The 22,564-nt window shown below is 43.7% G+C and overlaps 1 protein-coding gene across 3 annotated transcripts in view; it reads right to left on the bottom strand.

Annotated features, from left to right (window-relative positions):
* Nucleotides 1–22,238, bottom strand: part of Slc7a2 (solute carrier family 7 member 2) — a 59,020-nt gene extending 36,782 nt beyond the window's left edge. For all 3 annotated transcript variants that reach the window (XR_012911861.1, XM_075986571.1, XM_075986573.1), the window contains exon 1: nt 22,063–22,238. The gene's annotated coding sequence lies outside the window, so the exon portion shown is untranslated. The remainder of the gene's footprint in view (nt 1–22,062) is intronic.
* Between the last annotated feature and the right edge of the window lie 326 nt (nt 22,239–22,564).

The following is a 22,564-nucleotide window of genomic DNA, read 5'->3' as shown; positions in this document are numbered from 1 at the left end:
AGACCTGAGAGATTTAGTGATTTTAGAATATTTACTGACTTTCACACCTCTGGTATGAATATCTGAAATTTGGAACTTTTGACCTCAATAAATTTTGGATTGAGAGGATTTGGGATTTCAGAGTTTGAGATTAAGGATGCTCAACCTGTATTTCAAATGTCAAGAGACACAGAGGCCAAATCTTACAAACATTTGTCACTGTTAAATGTCCTGGGGATAAAGCCAGCTTTCCCATATCACAAGTGCAGGTATGAAGCAGACACAGACTATTGATGCTTGGCAGCTATGTAGACAACTACGATATATCAATATGTATCAACTACGTAGGCAACTATGATGTATCAATATGATTAACTATGTAGGCAACTATGATATATCAATATGTATCAACTATGTAGGCAATCCTGTCCCCAGAGGTACCGTGGGCTGGATGCTCAGCAGGGGCCTACAAATCCCAACTGAATTCTGAGTAAATGAAAACACAGCTTAGCAGCATTGAGCAAAAGGCCATGAGGGGCCACAAAGAAGGGAGGGAAAAGAGAAAGGGATAGAGGTGGGGGGACCTGAGAGGAAAGGAGGGAGGCAGATGGAGAAAGAGGGAGACAAAATGATTTGAAGGAGGTGGAAGAGGAACAGTGGACACAGTTAATAAGGAGTCAGACATCTATGGAGAGCAAGACAAGGGCAGAAGCCAGACGGCTGTTCCCACGCATGGAAACAGGACCCAAGTGGCCAAGGTCAGCAGCACGCTTGTGTACCTAATAAAACAGATCCTTAGCATGTATTCGGCCCGAATGCAAATCCCCTTGGTAGGAAAGCCTACTCAATTCAAAGCTTCAGCATTCCTACAGATTCAATTAAGCCAATTATGGGCTTACAACCAGGATTTCCGAACACAACAAAACAAACCAGGACACTACACAATAAAACACTACACACAAAAGCAACTAAGTAGCCTTCCTAAAACTTTGGATAACAGAAATAGCAGATGAGCATAACGATTCAAAAGATCAAAACTATTGTTTAAGAATATGAAGCAAAACAGAAAACCAATCAAATACGTTAAACAAACAAACAGACCCTCAGAGTAAAAGCAGAAGAAATTCTAGAGAAGGGCAGCTGAGCCCATGCAGTCCCTGTTCTCTACTGCCAGGACAGTGTGCACCGTAAATCTCAGCTCCCAGCACCAAATGAAAAGGAACACAGTGCAAGTAATCCACACGGTGAAGAAGACAAATGGAATAACTCCCAATTAATGTGAGGACCAAAAAGATGTAGGAAACACAGCACATAAAAAAAATCACTAGTTAATTCCCAAAGAATCAGTGGAAATTATGTTAAATAAAAAACCTTAAAAAAACAAAACAGCAAACCAGTTGCTAAAATGAGATATGAAAGTACCAAAAGTATTAAACATGAAAAAATTGCCCATTGATATCAGACAGTATCCTCTGAATTTAAAAATTTTCAGTTATATGTCTCATTACTGACTGATTCATTAAATCAAACGAACGTGGAAATTTCATAGGTGTGTGGAAAAGGATCAGTCAACGTTATAACCATATCAAATAAAGGTAAAATAGCCAGTCACATGCCAATAATACACAGAGAAAGGAAAAAGCATAATGAAAACAATGGTACCTTATGCGATATAGTAAATTCTAAGGCTAAAAGTCTAACTAGACCCCTTGCAAAATAGAATAAAGTCAACTTATTATGGAGAAATTACTCTTAAAAACGATAACAAAAATACTTGAGGGTGAGTACTTTTCCCGTGAAGGGTTTACTCAACCCAGGAGCATCCGTTAGCTTCATCTGGATGGCAACACGTGGGGACCATGAGCAAAGGGAGAGATTGCGCGGCAAAATAAGCTATGATGCAGGGAGAGGCCACATCCACACATTGAATATCAAGCCTCTTATGAGAACTCTTTTAGGACTGACCTTCTAATGGTCATGGCTCCAAAGGCTTAACCAACTCCAGACTCCAGCCTTGCATCACCTCTCATGTCCTACAACCTCTCAGCTTTGCTGCATTGAGGACCAAGCTTCTAACACATAACCTCACATTGGGAAGTCACATCTAACAAGATGTGCTTGTAAAACAGCTTGAAAGCCTAGAGGTGGTGATGCATGTCTTTAGTCCCAGCACTCAAGGTGCAGAGGCAGGTGAATCTCTGTGAGTTCGAGGCCAGCCAGGTCTACAAAGTGAGCTTCAGGGCAGGCTCCAAAGCTACTGAGAAACCTTGACTTGAAACCGCCCCCCCCCAAAACCAAAACAAAAAACAGCTTCAACATACATGAAGAGAAAACGAACAATTAGAGACAAATTGACCGATGTGTGTTCATAATGGCAGGCTTCAACTTACTTTCTTCAGTTATGGATGTTAAAAATAAAAATTTAAAAATTCCGAACACACATATAGCAGTCAGTACTACACACGATGTGGATCGGTCACTTAACTAAATCTACTTCTAAACTATATCAGTCTCCTATGCACCTGCCACACACAGACTGAGGAAAGGAGGGTGAACAAAGCAAGGTGCTGACCGAAATGTGATGTAAGCATGGACACAGACAATAAACAAATGAACAAAGCATCACATTGTTCTGACATATAAAGTTTCAGCTGGAGCTACAGAATCCACATATATCTCAACCCAGGATAAACACCTTAAAACTTACACATTCCCTTAAGCTGGGAAGAAAATTTCCAAGGAAATTATTCATCAGACAACTCCCAAACATCTGGAAACTTACACATAAACTCAGGAAATTCAGAATACAGTTCACAGCTTTCATAGAATTTCAGGCCTCTCAAAAAAAAAAAAAAAAAGAAAAAGAAAAAATATCCTCCACCCTTTGAAATGTTCTGCTCTTATGCAAGAAGAACTCAGTATAAACTCCTAGAAACACTGTACTGAGTGTTTTATCTTCATCCAAGAGCTTGCCAATGCATTTTGGTCTTAACATTATTCACTATTTTGAAATTCTCCTATATTGAAAACTTAACCCTTTTCTGTCTTCAGTTCTACCACAAAGTTCCTGTGTTAGGAATATGTTCCAGTATCAATGACAGAAAACCCCAGAAAGCAGGGATCTGAGCTAGGGGCTCACTTCATTGTCATGTAGGCCCAGAGGTCATCTGCCCGAGGTCTGCAGAGCAGAGACACCAGCCCCTTACAGCTTGTCCCCTGTCAACTCAGCCTTAAATTAACCTCATGGTCCGCAGAGCTCTTCAGACTGCAGCCCTGTCTGCATTCCCATCATCTGGACACGGAAAAGGGTGAGACGGGCCCCTCCTGGAAGTTGCAAAGGCGACGGTACCTTACAAGACATTAGCTAGAACTAGTCCAGCAGCCACCGTGCCCTCAGAGGCACTGGGACTCTGCTCTTCACTTCAGGGGTTCATGGAGATTCCTGGGTTAAAACTGGGAAGTAGACACCTGGGACAAACAGAATTCTCTTTTACATCACACAAGGCACATGATAAAATGTCATGACCGTTCTGCCCAATCTCTTCTTTGTCACTTACCTGGGTAGCACAGCCAAGGACACATGGTACTTGCAAACTCCAAGCCACCTTTGTTGCTCTCTTCCGCTGCTGAACACATTTAACCTTTATGGTCCTGGATATAGCCCAGACAATTAATTCCCTTTCCTGTCTGAAGCTGAGTTTCTGTAGCCAATGCTATAATTAATAAGGCATTCCTACTGGTTTGTAAGTCTTTGCAATCTCAATTCCAACATAATGAATTGATTGACTGACTGTATTTGCACACACCACGGCACATGTGCTGAGGCAGAGGAGAACTGGAAGGATTTGGTTCTCTCCTTCAACAAAGTGGACTGAACTCCGGGTTGTGAGTCTGCAGCATGTGCCTTCACCTGCGAGCTGTTTCACTGGGCCCTGTGGTCTCAATTTAAAAACCATTCCAAACACAATTCCTTAAGCCTGGCCTTAGGGCGGCGCTTTGCTATGAGAGGTGCTGAAGAGAACACTTGAACAGGAAAGCGAAGGCAGCCGGCCTCCACATTTGGGTTTGATTTCTTCCTTGTGCGAAGGAAGATGTGTGCCAGTAACACATCATTCTGGGCTTGGACACAAGAGCTGGGTTTTCTTCAAGGCTTCTCTTGAGCTTCCCTCCTGAGCCAAGTAGATCCCAGCACCCCATGCTAATGAGAGAGTCACTGCCAGAGAGCTGAAAGGAGGCTGGAGCCCTGAGCCATGGCTCCTTCCCTTGCAGAACCCCTCTCTGGGGCTACTGCCTCACCCTGAGCCAAGTCTCTGTATGGCTGTCTTCACTGTGCACTCTGACTAGGGAAGAGTTTCTGAGGCACTAAATGGTGGAGACGGGGCCTAATGGGGCTGGAAGAGCAGATTCTACCAATGCACTCTTTACTTAGGGGCGTCAATCAAACTACCAACATAGGAACTCTGCCTAAAGGAGCTATCAATGTCCTGCCAAACCAACCTGATGCAAATTTCCTACAGCCACACACTGTTCCCCTACCATCAGTCACAAAGAAGGAATACAGGTCATTCACAAGCACCTTTGTTTTTCTTATGCGGGAAAAACACAAAGTACACTTAGCATTGCCTAACCCCTACAAGTATTTCCCTCCATTTTCTTCTGAAATATAAATACTTCTTTGTCCTCCTTCTACCAAAATATACAACTTCATATTTTAAGTGTATTTCTTTCTAAATGGCAAGTATTCTAAAAGGCTCAAGGAAAAAAGAGAATAGAATTAGTAAGAGAATTATAGTTACCTTGCATATGTTAGCCTAATCAATACTATCAACAAATCTGAAAGACCAAATATCATTATGGTACTGGGTTTTCTTTCAAAATCAAACCTAAAAAATATGCTCAGTCCAGGACAGGTTTACAAAAGGTCATTTCAACCTTGAATACTTCAGCTCTACAGCAACACATTAAATTATCTCAGGGCAGATAGCAGGAAGGACCAGCTTTTTCAGATACTTTACAAATTTTATACAGTAGTTCTGTGTTCACAGGTCAACAATAGTGTAGCAAACCAGTGACTCCTTTGAAAAATATATATCCTCTTTCTTAAAGATTTACACATAGGAAAATACCACTATTGCTATTGTTCATGGGTACCCCTGGAGCTGCAATTCTTCAATTTAGAGTTCACCCCAGGACCCTCAGCTCCCAGAAACCCCAGTTGTTCACTGTTGCAATTCAAACACCTCAGTGAGCACCCACAGATAAACTCGTCCTGGCATTCAGTCTCCACTCCATTCTGTATATCAGCGCTAACCTCTCTGAGGATTGGGTGAGTCAACACTCATCTCTATTTATATACATACACCCCTTTTATTCTTTGACTTATATTTCTCAAACCCTAATTTCTCCATGAGGCTTTCCTGATGTCCAAAAAAGGTAGCCAACAGTACTTAAGTATCATAAAATTAAATATATTATAGCTTTAGTATGTTAATGTCGTGATAATCACAAATTCTTTCAAAACACATATATATGATTTTTTGAAAGAATATATATTCTTTCATTCACACACACATATATATATATATGTATATATATATATACATATACATATAGTCTCCAAGTTCACTGTTAGAAGGACAGACATTTCAATTCATCATGTCCTCCTGGGAGGAAATGAACCAGGGCTTACAGAAGAACCAGGGGGCTCTTGTGTGTCAATCTGGGAGGCTTTATGGGGAAGAGAGAGCAGAGAATAAGCAAGCTGAGCCTTCTGGGTAAGAGGAGTGTTTGGCATGAGAAACCACCTGTCCTGGTTCAAAAGAACTAAAGAAACTCTTTTCTTCACCATTTTTAAGACACGTGCCATCTTTATGTGAATGAGTGGGACAAGGCAGAGCAGCAAAACTAAAAAAGAAAGAGTCTGGAGGATGTGAGGCAAAGTTCACGGCAGGGATGGTGTCAGCAAGCACACACCCTGGGTGAAGGCTGACCTAGATGGACGGAGCTCGGGGGACGGGGCAGGAACACTGAAGAGAGACTTTGATAAGGCTACAAAGAACTTAGCCATGGGCTGGAGAGATGGCTCAGCGGTTAAGAGCATTGCCTGCTCTTCCAAAGGTTCTGAGTTCAATTCCCAGCAACCACATGGTGGCTCACAACCATCTGTAATGAGATCTGGCACCCTCTTCTGGCTTGCAGACATACACACAGACAGAATATTGTATACATAATAAATAAATAAATAAATATTAAAAAAAAAAGAACTTAGCCATTGCTTTAAAACCTAAGAGAGTTCTAAGAGATTCATAGCAGAAGACAGGTTTATAAATACAGACCAACGCATTAGTGTGCCCATGCAAACAACCTTCATCAAGAAGCACTGACCTTGGTGACCCTAAGGACAATACGAAAACTACTCTATACTGTAGTTGCTATCATATTGTTGACAAAACCAAAGCCCAGGGAGATAAGTTCCACCTAAGTGTTATTGATGGACTGCATCCTCAAAATTCACCTGAATTTTATAATGCAGTGTGATGGTGTTTGGGGGTAATGAGGGCTAAATGAGGCATGTGAATGAATTTCTCCCATCCCTCATAATGCAAGTGTGTCTTTAGTAAGTCCTGGAGCTGACACTCTCCCTCCACCATGGAAACACAGAGAGGAGGAAGCATATGTAAGCCAAGAGCCCCCACCAGAGCCCCATCATCCTGACACCCAGAACTCTCAACCTCCAGAATTGAAAATGAATGTCTGTGGTTTGAGCCCCCAATCTATGATCATTTGTTTTAGCACCTTGAGCAAACCAGATACACAAGTTAGGACACAGAACCCACTCTGTCTGACTGCCCGCAATAGGCTCTAATGTGCATCAGCATTTTAGAAACAATACAGGGGAACCAACAGCGAATACAACCTCTCCCGTCCCCCCCTTTCTTGCAACCCTTGTATTTTGCTGCAGTGGGTGAAGTCTTGGGGTACCCTGCACCATCTCAAGAGGCAAACTTGCAGTCTGAACTTCTATGTCTCCCAGGACGGGCACTAGCTTGAGGAAACGCGGAGGGCTCAGGATGGCCAAAGTGCTAATTCCCACAGCCCAGAAGGCAAAGCACAGGCAGTTCTCTGCGGATAAATAGTCCTCTTATGACGTACGCCTTCTAAACTGAGACGAAATACTACCCAGAGCATGCCTTCAGGGAAGAACCTTGTCGCCAGAGCTTGGTGAGAGGCCAATGTTAGCTAATGGTTACATCATCCAGCTCAGTATAGCAGCAGCAGAGAAACTCCAAGTCCACGGTGGCACCTGATACAGTGTTTTCCTTAGCTCCGATACTTGGGGGTGAGGCAGGGGAGAGAAAGAAAAGAAAAATAAAAGAATACATATCTGAGATTCTTATATGGGGAGAAAAGGGTAATTCAAAGAGGATTTTACTTTTCAGCAAGGCTGTCTTATGCCAGACTCTGGCATATGAGACTGGAAAAGGTGGAGAAGGTTCTTCATTACTCCTCCTGACCATTAAGGCTCCTGACCTGCGTGTGTGTTACTGAGTTCTCAGCATGTCAACTCACCTGTAGATGATAAAACTCAAGCTCGGCACCATCAAACAATGTGCTCAAAACCAGACATCTGGTCTCGAGGTCTTACAGCTGGTAAGCCTCTGCTCTTTGCTCTGCCCCAAATAACCTAGAAAGAACCAGCAAGTGCAGACTTCTTTCTTCCTGGGCCCAGACTCTTGGCAGCCCACCTAATGCTCAGCTGATAAAAGGACGTTTGAAGGTCATCGAGACACTACTGAAAATATATCTGAAAAAGCGTCGGAATTTTAAAACTTCATCGGCATGAGATTTTAACCTTTCAATGTCAAAATGCTCAAAGCCACGACTGACCAAAGAAAGGAAATGCGATAATTATCAGGCAAGCAAGGTAGAAAATCAACCTTTAAAGATAAAGAAAAATATTTAGAAAAGCATCATGTCGAGAATGCTGCCATACATTAAAATCCTATTTCTTCTGGCTGTAAAATCCTTCCATGATTTAATATGAGGCTCTTTGCAGAAAAGAACCTGCTGGTTTTTGTGCAACTGTATTGTACTTCCTGAAAAACTGTATACAGTTAATAGTTTAGCCATCGCATTCCCAATCTACCTTCTGAAATATCTAATAGTCTCAAGTCTTCACATATTTCTGAATTCAAAACTATCTCAGAGCAAATATCTTGGCCCTCCAGGTCACATCACTTATATTTCATTTTGTTCAGATTTTATTTAAAGTGACTACTGGTCACATCAGGAACTGCACCCTCCTATGGTCAAAGGGTTTTCTGAGACTTTGTCTCATGCCTGGAAATAAACTAGGGTAATTTAATTTTTGTCTTAATCCACGGAAGGAATGTGTTTGACGGGATCAAAATGGGGGAAAAGGGTAGCGGCATCTGATATGTTTCACGCATTATTTGACATTTTCCCATAGAATCGTCACCTCTACTTCTCAACCGCTGTCGATGGGTGCAGAGAGAGAGGAAGCAGTCCTGAGGGAATGTATGGTGTTGATATCCGCACAACTGTGTCAAGAATTCCATTAGCTTCAGGCTCAAAGGTCGGCAAAGCCTTCCTCTGGAGACAGTGAGAGTGTTGGTAGTAAAAGCAGCAATGTCCACCTGAGTTTCCTTCCTCGGGATGTTTACCACCTGAGGACTAGCCCACTGCAGAGACTACTCCCACAGAGATTAGCTACACCAGTCCCCTAGATCCTGCTGTGTATCACAAACACTGCCTCCTTGTCTGTATGTAATAATCTTGCCTCCTGGCTTGTCTATATGCAATACTCCGCCTCTCTGTTCAACTCTACCTAATAAACATGCTGAGTTTCCAGGGTGCGGGGGTTTTTCCGAAAGAGCCTGTTCCATTTGACTGTGTGATTTCCGTGTGTGTGTGTATCTTTTCTTCATTTCCTTGCTACCTCAGTTGTGTCCAACCCTGGAGGACAAAGCAATGTGGCAGAACCTGAGAGGCACAGTATAAAGACCCGTAGAATGTAAGCTACAAGAAAGAAGGGACTTTGGGTATTGGCATGTAGCAGGAACTCAAAATTTTCCAGAATGGATACCTTCCTCTAGCCCCATCTTTTTAGGTCCTTATGAAATATTCCAATACAGTGTGATTGAGATAGGCCAGGTGTCTAAGTCTGGAGACCATGTCCTTACTTACAAATCAATGAGAGAATGCAGGAGTTGGGTGACAACAGGCAGGGATGTCGTGTGATCACAGGACACGAGATTCTGTAGGGCATTGGCTATGGCAGTTGCTGAAATGTAAGGGCAGTTCAGTGGCTGGATAAAGCAAGGCTCAGCCCCTGGGTCTCTGCATACATCCAAGCTGATAGGGTCCTACTCTAAAGTACATACTGCACCAGACCTCACACCCACTCATCAGCCCCATCCCTGTGTCCAGTAAGACCACAGGGACTAGAGAATTTAAAAAAAAACAACAGCCATGCTCTCATCACTGACGACTCCGGAAAAGGCCAAGGGTCATTACCACAGCATAACACTTAGATCAAGTAAATATTGATTTGGTAAACCTTTTTTAAGTTTAAAGGTTCAACTGATGCAATAACCTATTTGGGTCAACTGTTTACCTGTAATTTCCCTTTCACTCCCTTTTCCCCTCTATCCCTGTAGTTGTATTTAATCCAAAAGAGCAGGTATTGGCGCATGGTTCTGCCAGTGTGCCCACCATAAGATAGGAAATCATTTCTCCAGAGACTAGAAGAAAATGCTCTCTTGTTTATTCACTTGGTCTGGTCCATGTAGCATTTGACACTGGGCTACCATCTAAACAAATTCTTGGTTTTGTGCTTGTTGTTTTCTTTCCAGACAATCTTACTAGGTATCCCAGCTTGGTCTGGATGGGTAACCCTCCTGCTTCAGCTTCTTGCCCTGGTTTTATGAAGTGCTGGGGATCAACCCAGGTCTCTGTGCATGTTAGACAACTCACTGAGTTATATCCTAGTTTGCACATCTTATCTTGAGACAGGATTTTACTAACTTGCCCAGGCAGATCCTCCTGCCCACCCTTTCCATTTGCTAGACTTACAGTCTTGGATCATCAGACTTAGAAGCACTGATTTCTTTACAACTATTTATCAGTCACTGCTCCCAGGGTGAAATGTATGTTGTAGGACACAGAGTATTTTCTAGGTTGATTGGTCTCTGGTTCACCCTAGTTCCACAAATTTCTTACTATACTGCATAAGGATTTCATTCATTTATGTTCCTTTCTGGCTAAATTGGAAGTAGACTCTGTGATCACAGATGTGTGAGGTGCTGTTGCTGCCAAGCAATCCTTCAAGAAATGAACACACTCATGTAGAGAGAAACCAACATTATTGTGAATGTTTAATATTTAAATTCAATCTGTATGAAGCAATCCTAGGCGTCTCCCATGTCCTGGTGTTCACTATTATACGAACAAGATATCTTTTAAACCTTTTAAATCTTGGAAAAACAGCCAGTAAGATTTTGAATCTGTGTGTATGAACAGAAGTGAAAGGCTTGCTTTGTTTTGCTTTTGAGACAGTAGAGCAAATTTGTAACTACAAAATGCCTTCCAGAGATTAGATGAGAACGAGAGACGACGTGCTGTTGGCGGAAATGGGAAATGGCACTGCCTCTCTGGAAACCAGTGCTGCAAACCAAAAGAAAAATCAAAAAGCAGAATCACCACATGATGCGGCAGTTTTATTTCCTGGGGTCTCCGGGAAATAATTACACGTCTGTGCTCATGGAAGCAGTGTTCACAAATGGAAGAGCCCCTGATGTTGACGGATGTGTAAGAGGGTAAATAAGGGAAGCAGAAGAGGACAAGATCTCCTGAGTAAATAGGGGGTGGGGACCATGGGAGAGAGTAGAAGGGGAGGAGAGAGGAACAGAGGGGAGCAGAAATAATAGATAGCTCAATAAAAACAATAAAAAATAAAAAAGGGAAAATAGAATGTGGAGTATCAATATCATGAAATAATAATACTCAGCTATAAAAAGGAAACAAATTCTGGGAGCTCAGTTGATACCGTGCTGCCTTGAAAGTTTAAGGATTTGAGTTTGATCCCAAGACCATGTTAAAAAGTGGTGCGCTAGCACACACATGTAATTATGGTTTTGGCGAGGCAAAGACAGGTGGATTCCCAGGGCTTCCTGGCTTCACTTACATAGTGAGCTTCAGGCCAGTCAGAGACTCTCAGAAACAAAGCGGACAGCCTAAGGAATGACAGCTGGCTTCCACATGAACATGCACAGATGTAAGGACACACACACACACATGCTCACGCGCGTGCACGCGCACACACACAGAGACACACATATAACACAGGAAACAAATTCCGACACACAGTAAAGCATGAATAAGCCTTTAGGACACTCTGCTAATAAAATAAGCCAGTCACAAAAGGACAAGTAATACTTTTATTACACACTCATCAAGACAGAAAATAAGACAGTGGTTGCCACCCCACCCCAGGGGCCGTTTAATCGGTACAGTTTCTTTCTTTTTTTTTTATTCAGGATTCAAAAGCACTGGAAAGCTGTCGAACACCAATATGAATGTACTTAATGGTACTGAATTGGATATTTAAAAAAAGCTTCAGATAGAAGATTTTATGTTGTTTGCCTAAAATTGTAGTATCACAAAATTAAAAGCCAACACACACGTACACACACACACACACTTACTTTCTAAAATGTTTGATTTACCTTTAAGCCAACCAGCCAAAGACTCTTAAATGAGGTCATTTCCTCTAAGGGGAGCAGATTATTTTGTGGAGGTAACAGGTGTGCACACCATGGCCTGGCATCGGGCAGCTTTCAGAAAGAACACGGGCTTCACTGTCCAGTATGAGTTCTCCCGCTAATCTGAGCTTTCAAGAGTCTAAGCTGGGATGAGCTTCCCTACCCCCTCCCCAGTAAGTAGGTCTGATGTTTTGGGTCAGTGGGTCTTTATGAAGTGATTGCTGTCCTTGAAAAACCTGCCCGAAGACATAACCTGCCAGTAGATGCAAATGGTATGAACTATTCACCAGACACAGCGCTTCTCTAAAGAGACAGAGTACCCAAAACAGGAGGGTAAGCCAGTGAGTCCTTGGTAGTCTGTAAACAACTGCAACAATAACAAATACAGTAGCAGGGGGAAAGTTCAATGTCTGGTAACTGTTACTCAAGCACAATGTGTTCAGATCACAGATGCAACCACCCACACTGAGAGCCAAGAGGGAGTCCGGAAGCCCCATCACTAACCCTCTCCAGAGGAACTAGAGATCTGCCTTACAAGTTAACACGATGGCATAAATTGATGGAGACAACAACTGTCTAAAGGGCTAATGTACCTTCCTCCCATGTTCAGTTTTATTCACTATTACACTCTTAAAAAGGCTGTCTGGGACTCCAGGGGTAGCATCTACAGTCAGGACGGAGGGAAAGCAGTGGAGAGAAAACAGAGGGAGGAAGGAGGAGTAGGTGATGAGGATGGGACCCTTACATACCGGCAGATTCCCTAGTGCCACAGGAGCACAGAAAACACCATCTCCAGACCAAGGATAACAGAGTATTATTGACGGGGACACTCAGAGAGGGTTCAGCCCTAACATGTCAGATACTAGTGGCCATTAGGCTTCAGGTTAGCTAGGCTACTCATTTAATTCTGAAGGAGGAGGAGGGGGAATAAGGGAACCACCTGGGGCCTGATGTCAGCCGTCCACAGTCATAAGCCACCAGGAATGCCCCCGCTGTATGCCAGGGCCTGTAATGCAGAGGTGGCATCAAGCACCAAGTGTTCAGAAAGATCACAGCAGAGAGGGGAAATCTTACGGAATAACAGACAGGAAAGGACAGATCACTTGCTCCTTCAGAGTGGGAACTTAAACACACTTCTGAAGTTCTAACTTCCCCTGTCCTCCCAGGCAGTAGAGAAAAGAAGCGGAGAAAACCACCACTGCAGTGGTGGGCATTAAAACATTGACTTTTCCCTACAGATGCAGACATCCTCAACCGTCCATTATCTTTTAGAAACGTGACTGTCTTTCAAACACATCTGCCCACATCCCACAGCCAGCTCACACTTACAGTATGCACACCCCTGCAGAGGAGCCAGGCACGACTCTGCTTGACATGGGTGTAATAGACCGCTTCTGAGCCAGCAATCTCATAATTCACTACCGCTAACGCGCAATACTGAATATTTCATCTTTGAGGGTGCGCAAATCTAGCAGGCAGTGATGGTGCACAACTTTAATTCCGGCACTCAGGAGGCAGGGCAGGTAGAGCTATGTGAGTTTGAGGCTAGCCTGGTCTATGGAGTGAGTTCTAGGATAGCCAGGGCTACACAGAGAAACCTTGTCTCAAAGATGAAAACAAAACCAAAAACTAAAAGACATTTGAATCTCAGTCCAGTAATTAATTACTGCAGGTGGGACTTCTTAATGAATTATTCTATACATACTGGACAAAAAGAAACAAATGGCAGTTTTTGCATTCTTTTTGTTCCTCCCTTATACTTAATTCAATGAAATAACTTTGCCACCAACTCTGGAAAAGAAACTAAATACTGATTCAAGCAAACAAATGAGAAGTGGAATCATAGTTAATTCAACCTTCCTTATCTCTGGACCTGACACAAAATACATTAAGATTCTGTGTCATGTAATAAAGGCTCATTCTTAGAATATAAATTCAAAAGTGGTACAACTCTTAATACCAAAGACGACAGCTAGTTTCCACACTCCCCTCCAGGAGAGCTATTCCACTTCAGGGACATCATTTTTGTTTTGGGGAGACAAAAAGCTTGCTATGTAGCCTAGGCTGGCCTTGGGTTCAAAATCCTCCTGCATCAGCCTCTTTAACGCTGGTATCCCAGGACCATGCCACCACAGCCTCCACTTTGGGAATATTTCTTATTCTGCCTTCACGTACCTCCACCCTCTGTGGCCTTCCCCACCGCACACCATGAAAGCTAAACACTATGAAAGGCTGGTGCTGGCAGTCCACAGATGGGCAAAATGGTTAAGTACACTAAGCAATTTTAAACTTAAGAGAGGGGGGAATTGAGACAAGATCTCCTGCAGTTGCGGCTGATCTTGAACTCCTGACTTTCCTGTCTCCACTTCCCAAACACTGAGATTCTATAGGCACACACCATCACATCCAGCCTTAAAATTGAAAATCTCTACACAGAGTAATTTAAGACAGCTTCTGGTAGTTCAGTGAAATAGCAGTAGAGAAGGCACGGAAAATACCTAGAGGCAGAAAAATTGAAGACTATTTTAAATACTTTACAAAGATAACTTTTAAGGTGACAGTGCTGGGCTGTTTGCTCTTCCTATCTCTCTGGTAATCTGTGGCAGGAAAGATAAAAGATCCAAACAATGTAAATATGCTGTTCGTTATGCACAAAGTTCATGTGATCCATCTCAGCCAGGCTAACATGCACTATCAACAGAAATTTTATGCAAAGTCTGCTCTTTTTCTGTTTGGGTCACTGAACTAAGTGCAAACCAGATGTTACCTAGGATAATCTGAAAGGCAAAAACCCACACAGCTTTCTTCTTTTATTTTGAGCTAACACAAAAGCACTTACAAATAGCCCTTGTTCAAAAGTGCTATTTATTAAGCTTAACTCTTACTGACTTTAATGGTTTAGCACTCATACTTAAAATGTCTCTTTTCCCCCAGATTAACCATATATATTTCATTTTCTTGTAAAGTATGCCATTTATTAAAACTGTTCACATCCTCAAAATTCCACTGTGCTAAAATATGCATGCATGTTAGGTTCTAAGAAAATTTTAGAATCTAAAAACTTTTAAGTGGGTATTGTAATTTGATTCCCGCCTGCAAAATTCCACATGAAATGTGCATTTTAGCAATTTATATTTTTCTTTCACAAAAGCAAGATCACCCGAAACGAATCGGTACTTCCACCTAAATTCTTAGGTTCTGCAATGGATCTACTGTCCCAATTTTTGACGTTCTATCTTTCAAGACCTTGATTTCTGAGCTTACAGAACATTCTAAAATGTCATTCTCGGGTGCTTTCTTTCTCCCCACATTTGTTCAGTGCTGTGCTTGGGACAGAAATCAGTGCCAGGAACTCAGTAACTGCCCATGGGGAAAGATGCTAGAAATGAACACCGGGAAGCTGCAGACACTTCTCACAAGATAGTTTTAAGGCCACTGGAGACTTTGGGATACAAAACTAACTACTACAATCATTATGTGATAAAACCAACTGCACCTGGGGCAGATAAGCCTTACTCATGCACAAATCCTCTGAGGATAGGACTCTTTTTGCAGGTGAATTGTTCAGTTTCAGGAGTTTAACGTGGCACCAGCCTAGGATGTGTTTACACAGCGAGTACTACAAATTGTATCAACACCCACTACTGTTCCTCAGTGGCATGCAAATGTACTCGGTGCTCTTTTCTTGATGAATAGCATCCATACAAGACTCGTTCCCCCTACGTGAGCTCTGGGTCACAACTGCAGTACATCAGAGGGCCTTTTCTTTCTCTCTTCCACCCCCCTAACCAAATATTACAAATCCCAACCACACAAACTGCAAAAGATGGACTTCAGCAGAGAAACTGACTGTAAATATCCCCCTCTGGGCTCGCTGCCATTGGTTCAGCACATGATTTATTAAGCAAATGTGACGAGGGACCGCTACAAACTGGTCACTCACTCCAGCCACGCATGCCTTCCCGGCTACTAGCATTTAGTTAGGCTTTGATTCAACAAGTTTACGAAAGTCCAGCGATTTCCACAATTTCTACATCAAATGTACAGTGCACCAGGAAGATGGATCTCAATGTCATTTTAAAGATGTTCCAACATTATGTATCCTTCTTACCCACTCTTGGTGGACCTGCTGATGGGTGTAATGACAAACATTCAAACAAGACTATATGTTGCTAAAGTTGAACCAAATTCACTTCTTGAACCGGAATGATACTGAAATATGTGAATCTGAGAATTTGGAGAAAAGACCATAAAGACGGAGAGTCCAGAGAGCCATAACACTTTCAACACGCCACAAAGAGGCCAGTCGTCCTTATGCTATGAAAACTCTTTCTGATAGCTGTATCCAGCTGGGTGTGAGTCCCCCTGGAAAAGCCCATTTCTAAACCCCAGGCTGCTCTGTATAATCTTGTCTGCTTTGACGACCACATCAACTACAGGGGACAGAGAAACCTCATCATCTTTCTACCAGTTGATCTTACAGTGAGTCCCCATCTGCTATGACTTGACCCCCTCAGAACCTGTAGATCATCTTAAATTGGCAAGGAGACAGAACGCATGATCAAAACTGCCCCATGCAGACTCAATAGAATCTCTTCAGATTCCTTCCCAAGGCATCAAGAATGGCTTCTGTATTGTGGGATTCTTATCCCAATTTGTAGAAACTCTAGCTGTCTATTGAATCAAAGTAGAGACCCCGTATGTTCAGAAATCTCAAACAAGATGGCCAGGAAGGGGCATTATTTTCTACGGAAAAGGGAACTGTGTGGGATGGCTGGATAAAAACTTATCACAAAATATCTCTAAGTTCCATCAGATATGTCACAAGTCACTGCTGTGCAGAGGAGTTGCTGTGGCCACAGGTTCTTCTTTCTTCCCCCGAACAAATGTTCCTTGTGTGGAAAGTAGGCCCATAAAGCAGGCAACATTGCTGCACAGGGCAACCTGGAGTTTCAGAAACACATTCTTCCCAGGGGAATTCATGTGCAAGTTGATACAAACTATCAGGATGAGTTTTTCACTGGATTTTCCTGATTCTGCCTTTCCCCTGCTGGGCTGGGAAATGAAGGTGCTCCACCAAGGTCAGCTCTGAAGTTTATTTTATTTTATTTTTTAAATCAGAACAACTGCTAGGGCAAATTACAAGCATTCCGTGAACTACACCTATGGAAAACTCCACACAGACTGTCACATAGGATACTCTTGGGATCGAAGTTGCAAAGCTTTAATCTAAGGGGGCCCTGATTTAGGAAACGACACTCAGTCATCTGGCTTACTGTATCATTATTAAATAGCGCAAGTTTTATGTAGACTAGATAACAACATTTGACATGCTAACTTCGGAAGCATATGAAGCTGATTGCAGGGAATGCACACCTTTTACAAACTGTACAGCAGGAACTGCAGGCAGGGAAAGAACCAGAGGCGCCACACGCAGTGGGCAACACATCTTAAGTTTATTTCTTATTTTTTTTTAAAATTATACTGCATTTAGAAAATCTGCTCCAAATTCATATTAAATAAATGCTGCTGAAATTGGAGAGACACTCTAATTTTTTCTTTTGGTTCAATATAAAATAGCCATTAATTCTGCCAGTGAGCAGCACCATCATCACTGCCAAGCTGACACCAGTAGATATCACAGCTAAAGCAAGAAATCCTCACAGTTATCTCCCTATTACGATCAAGGTAGCAGCTCAAACACCATTTTTTTGCCCACGAAAAGAAAAATTAATAACAAGTGAGTTTTAAGACTTTATTACCAGACGTCATAAAAGAAAATGCCTGTTTTTAAGAACAACAAAGCCAGTTCTCTTAAATATGAACTAACATCCCTCCCACCCAGCAAAGGACTAAACTAAAGTGAGCGTCTTAACTCTGATATTGCTCTGCACCCCTGGGTGGCAGGGGCCACTGGAAAGGCATCTCCAAGAGAAGTGCTGAGAAGCACTGTATTAGACATGGAATGACAATTGGAGTCTCAAAGTCAGCATGAGTTCAGGAAAGAAGAGGAACAGCCAGCAAGAACCAACAGGGGCCATAAACATTCCTTAGTATGAATTGTTTAATAAGTTCTTTTTTTATATTTTTTTAAATATTTATTTATTTATTTATACAGTATTCTGTCTGCTTGTATGCCTGCAGGCCAGAAGAGGGCACCAGACCTCATTCCAGATGGTTGTGAGCCACCATGTGGTTGCTGGAAATTGAACTCAGGACCTTTGGAAGAGCAGGCAATGCTCTTAACCGCTGAGCCATCTCTCCAGCCCCTAAGTTTTGTTTTTTTTTTTTTTTTAATGAAATTGATTCTTGCAGGAAAGGTCACGGGCCGTTCTTTCCTTCTGTGTTGCGGGGTCTCTGCTCAGGGTCAGCTCTGAAGAGAGGAGATAGCATACGCAGTGCCTTCCTACCCAGCTAGCACGTGCAGGCCTGCTTTGCATTCTTAGGCTCATTGCACATATTTCACTCCTATCTTTGCTCCTTTACAGGCAGATAAGCATAAAGCACAAAAGAGAGCACACAACAGCCTTTATCGAGAAGAGCCAGCTTCAGGTGAATCAAACCCTTCGTTAAGAAAACCCAAGGTTTCCGACAAGATATTGTATCCACATCCACACCTAGTACTGTGAGGAGCCACAGCTCTCTAGAAGGATGGAGATCCAAACTGAAAGCTGCAATAAGAACGGAGAAGACACAAGACTCACACATTAAAATCCAGTCTGTTAAACAAAAGCCACACTATCTCAGATAGTTTTTTAAATTGATACTAACCATACTTACCAGTCAGAATGCTGCCATAAGGGCAGGGGATGTCTTCAGAAATTGACACCTATCATCTACAAGTATCTACAAGTGTCCACAAGCACACAAAAAGCATAGTATGCTGCCTGCCCCCACACCATAGCACAAAGCAGTTACGCTTACTGAGTTAGACAAGAAAAACAAATAGACGGAGCTGGGATTGTCTGGATTAGCTGTTGCCTGCTGGAAACGAAGTCTCGCTGGCTTTGGTTCTTACAAAGTAGCACTCTCATTTCCGCAGCTATAGCTACCACTTCTAAGTCAAGGGCCAGAAAAGCAGGCAAAAGGATGTATGAGCAGATCAACATAGATTTGTATACCCAGCATACATGCTTTTGATAACGAAACGGCAACACCATCGTCCTATGTCACAATGCAGCACAACGCTGAAGCCAATGTGCTGAGATTTGTTATTTTTATACAGTTAACAACAATAAACTATTTTTTAAAGTCCACCAAGAGTTTCCCAAATGCAAAAGTGATTACAGAATCCCACCACTATTTACCTAACTAGTAGGCAGTAACTAGTTTTGGGTCACTCAATACATGCCTAGTGTACTGTAGGAACCCAAGAAACTTTGAGTGAAGGCATGAAAGCATTAGGAGACAGACGACGCGTTTTCTCAAGTTGTTGGAACCATTCCTATTTATTTTACGATAAAGACACTCTGAACACATGTTAGGTCATACCAGGTGAGGGAACAGAAGAACAAATTTTTGAAATAGAAAACCACGAGGAAGCGTTTCATGGATTTTTATTATTGCTCAAGGTTTTATCGATAGAGTTCTGGATATTTTCCTAAAGGTTCAGTAGAAGCTAAACATTTAAATTTGCTAAGGTGTTTAGACAGGTATAATGTAAGGTCAGCTCCCTCGGCTTTTCAGTTGCATGGAGAAGCCTTCCTTTTTTTTTTCTTTTGGTTTTTTGAGACAGGGTTTCTCTGTAACTTTGGAGCCTGTACTGGAACTAGCTCTTGTAAACCAGGTTGGCCTTGAACTCACAGAGATCTACCTGCCTCTGCTTCCTGAGTGAGTGCTGGGATTAGAAGCCTGCGCCAGCAAGGCCGCCACCACCACCCAGCTGTGAAGCATTCCTTTGGCACACAGTGTCGAACACGAAAGCTTAGAAACACATTCAACTGAAAATTTTCCTTTTCTTCTAAATATTTGGCACCACAAAGTCCTCTCTTAAGAAACCAGACTTCAAGATCATGTTTCTACTATATCTGGGAGAAAATGAAGCAAACAGCAGCATGAGGGTATTTTCCAGATTCTGTCCTGAAAGCTGTCCCTGCAAGGCACTGAGATAAAACAAGGAGATGGCTCTGAACTCCCCCATTCCCCACCACCTTCACTGCCTCCACACACCAACAGGAGCCAACAAATGTAACAAAAAAGAGCAACATGAAGTCTGTTAGACACGTTACCAGAGAAAACCTTAAGGGAAGAACATTTGGAAAAAGGAGAAATAGCCACTTACCAGTAGGGTCTCTGGCTAAGAGAGGCAGAAGAAATAACACTGACGTAAACTAAAAGATAGAAGAACACAAAAGGCGGGCACTGAGTCACCTAAAAGGGAGAGGGGGCAAATGGCTCTGCAAAGGTGAGTGACTGGCAGCGAGGAAACCCCAGCTTCAAAACTTTCCAGATACGAGGGCTCAAGGGGCCCAGAGACTTGGAAATATGGAACAAAAACAAAAAAATTAAACTAAATTAAAAAAATAAACAAAAAAAAAGCTCAACAAATTCTCAGATTCTCTTTCTTTCTTTTTTGAGACAATGTTTCTCTGTAGCTTTGGAGCCTGTCCTGGAACTAGCTCTAGTAGACCAGACTGGCTTCGAACTCACAGAGATCCCCCTACCTCTGCCTCCTGAGTGCTGGGATTAAAGGCGTGCACCACCAGCGCCAGGCCAAATTCTCAGACTTTCAAAATGTCCACAGCTACCATATTGCTCTCCTCCCTGTCATTCCTCTTTCCAGGCTATTAACTCTAAGCCTAGCGACAAAAACTGGAGACTGGAATCAGGGCTTTGCCGACAAAGTGAAGCTCAGAATTCTGCAAACTGAATCTCTGCAGGTACCAAGATGCTCTAGTATGATTGATCTTCAAGTTCGTGACACATCCCAGAAGATTAAAATGCCTTAAGGGAAATGACATTCACTCATCAAGAGACAGAGGGAAGGAGAGTGGCGAGCAAAGGAGAAAGCCGGAAAAATGCAAACACATGTAATGCTGCCTCCAAGATTCACTCCTGGACAGTCGCCAGCTAGCAACTCTTTAGCATAAAGCAAGGGGAAAAATGTTTTTCTGAGCCGATGTATCATTCATTTCTTCATGCTACTTTGGTGTGATCAGAAAAAAAAAAGATCGAACAACACAAAAAGCATATATAACAATAGGGTATTCTTCACCTGCACCGTCCCTAGCCAGAGACAACAAATAAAATGTTTCGCTTTACTGTGAAGATAAATATTAATATGGAGGTGGAAAAGAAAACCAAGTCTTAAAAGAATGACGTTAGAGGCCAGACATACTTAACTACACGGCCCAAGCCCTAGATTCTGATAGTTCCATTCTCGCAAAGAACTGATCCACATGGATAGAATTCTTCAGTCCCAAAGGAGTCGTGACCTAAGATTTTTGAAGGCAGTTTTACAGAGTTTAGGGTTTGAATCGGTTTAACTCTTTGACTTCTGGCATGTAGACAGCTTCCACTTTGAGAGCCACCTGTGGCCGTTCGACTCTTGTTGAGCCTATTTCTTTGAAGTAACTACAGGGTTACCTGACGCCACGTACTGCATGTATGCGGCAAGAGAAGGTGGAATAGACTAGTCGAACCTACAACCTGGAGCGATGGTCTTAAGGTAATCAAGGCTTGAAGGCTTCGTGAAACGGGATTAAGAGGCACAGAACAACTCAAGCGCTTAATGCTGCACCCATTTACTTTAAGTCAGCGATACAAACTCCCCCACGCCCAAGTGGGTCATTTTACCTGTCGTACCAGATCCAGAGCAGGATGGGAAAAGACTTCTAGCGATCCAAGCCTTGTTCCAAATTTAAACCAAGATTCCCAAGAGAGTGAAAGGAGACTTCGGGGGACCACTCCGTGTACAGGGTGTGGAGGCAGGCTGCCCTCCTGGAGAGAGATACTGAGGGTCTCCAGGACCTAAACTTACTGTGGACATTAGCGGAGCCACAGTGTCGAGCCCTATCCCAAGTTCTACGACCCGCGTGGCCGCCGTGGATCATGCCCGCCTCGAGTGCGAGTCAGCCAGCGGCACCGGAGGCCGACAAGAAGAGGAGGGTGGCAGCCCAGGATGCAGCCCGGAGGACGAGGGTCCGAGGCTGCAGCCCCTGCCCGCTGTACCCCGGACGCTCAGCTCCCCAGTCTCCGGAGCGCGGCCTCTCCTCCGGGCAGCTGCGCGCAGCTGGACTCGGCCTGGACGCCCGCGCCCCACCGCTTCCCCTCTGGCCCCGGCGCACTCTCTGCAACTTACTGGGGCAGCGCTCCGGTCGCGCGACGGGGACCGGGACGGGGACGGGGACCGGCGAGCAAGCGGCTGCAGTGCGCTGGGGATCCCAAGCGGGAGAGGGCTAGACGAACCGCCGCCACCTTCCAGGTCCGCTCAGACAGAAGCTCCCGCCGCCGCGCTGCACAAGGCGGGCTGGGCACGTGGGCGCCCCACTGAGTAGGGGCGGGGAGGCGGGGCGAGGGGCGGGGCCGCCCCTCCCCTCCCCTCCCCTCCCCTCCCTCGTGCTCGCGACCCCCGCCGGGAGCGCTAGTCGCGGCCGCGCGCCAGAGCTGGAGGAAGGCGGTGTCCGGCTCCGCGCCTCTGTGTGGCCGGGGCCAGGGCGCGCGCACACGTGGTTCTGCGCCAGCCCGCTAGTTCGGGTGGGTGTAGGTCTGAAAGGCAGAGCTTGGCAGGGGGGAAAAGGCCCCTGTTCCTTGGCAGAACCCAATCTCAGGGTCATTTCTGAAGGTTCTTGTAAGCAGGACTT

Source organism: Microtus pennsylvanicus, chromosome 9 (assembly GCF_037038515.1).
Source record: "Microtus pennsylvanicus isolate mMicPen1 chromosome 9, mMicPen1.hap1, whole genome shotgun sequence".
NCBI classification, from domain to species: Eukaryota; Metazoa; Chordata; class Mammalia; order Rodentia; family Cricetidae; genus Microtus; species Microtus pennsylvanicus.
Note: the sequence above shows the minus strand (reverse complement) of the source record. Positions and strands in the feature narration are given on the sequence as shown.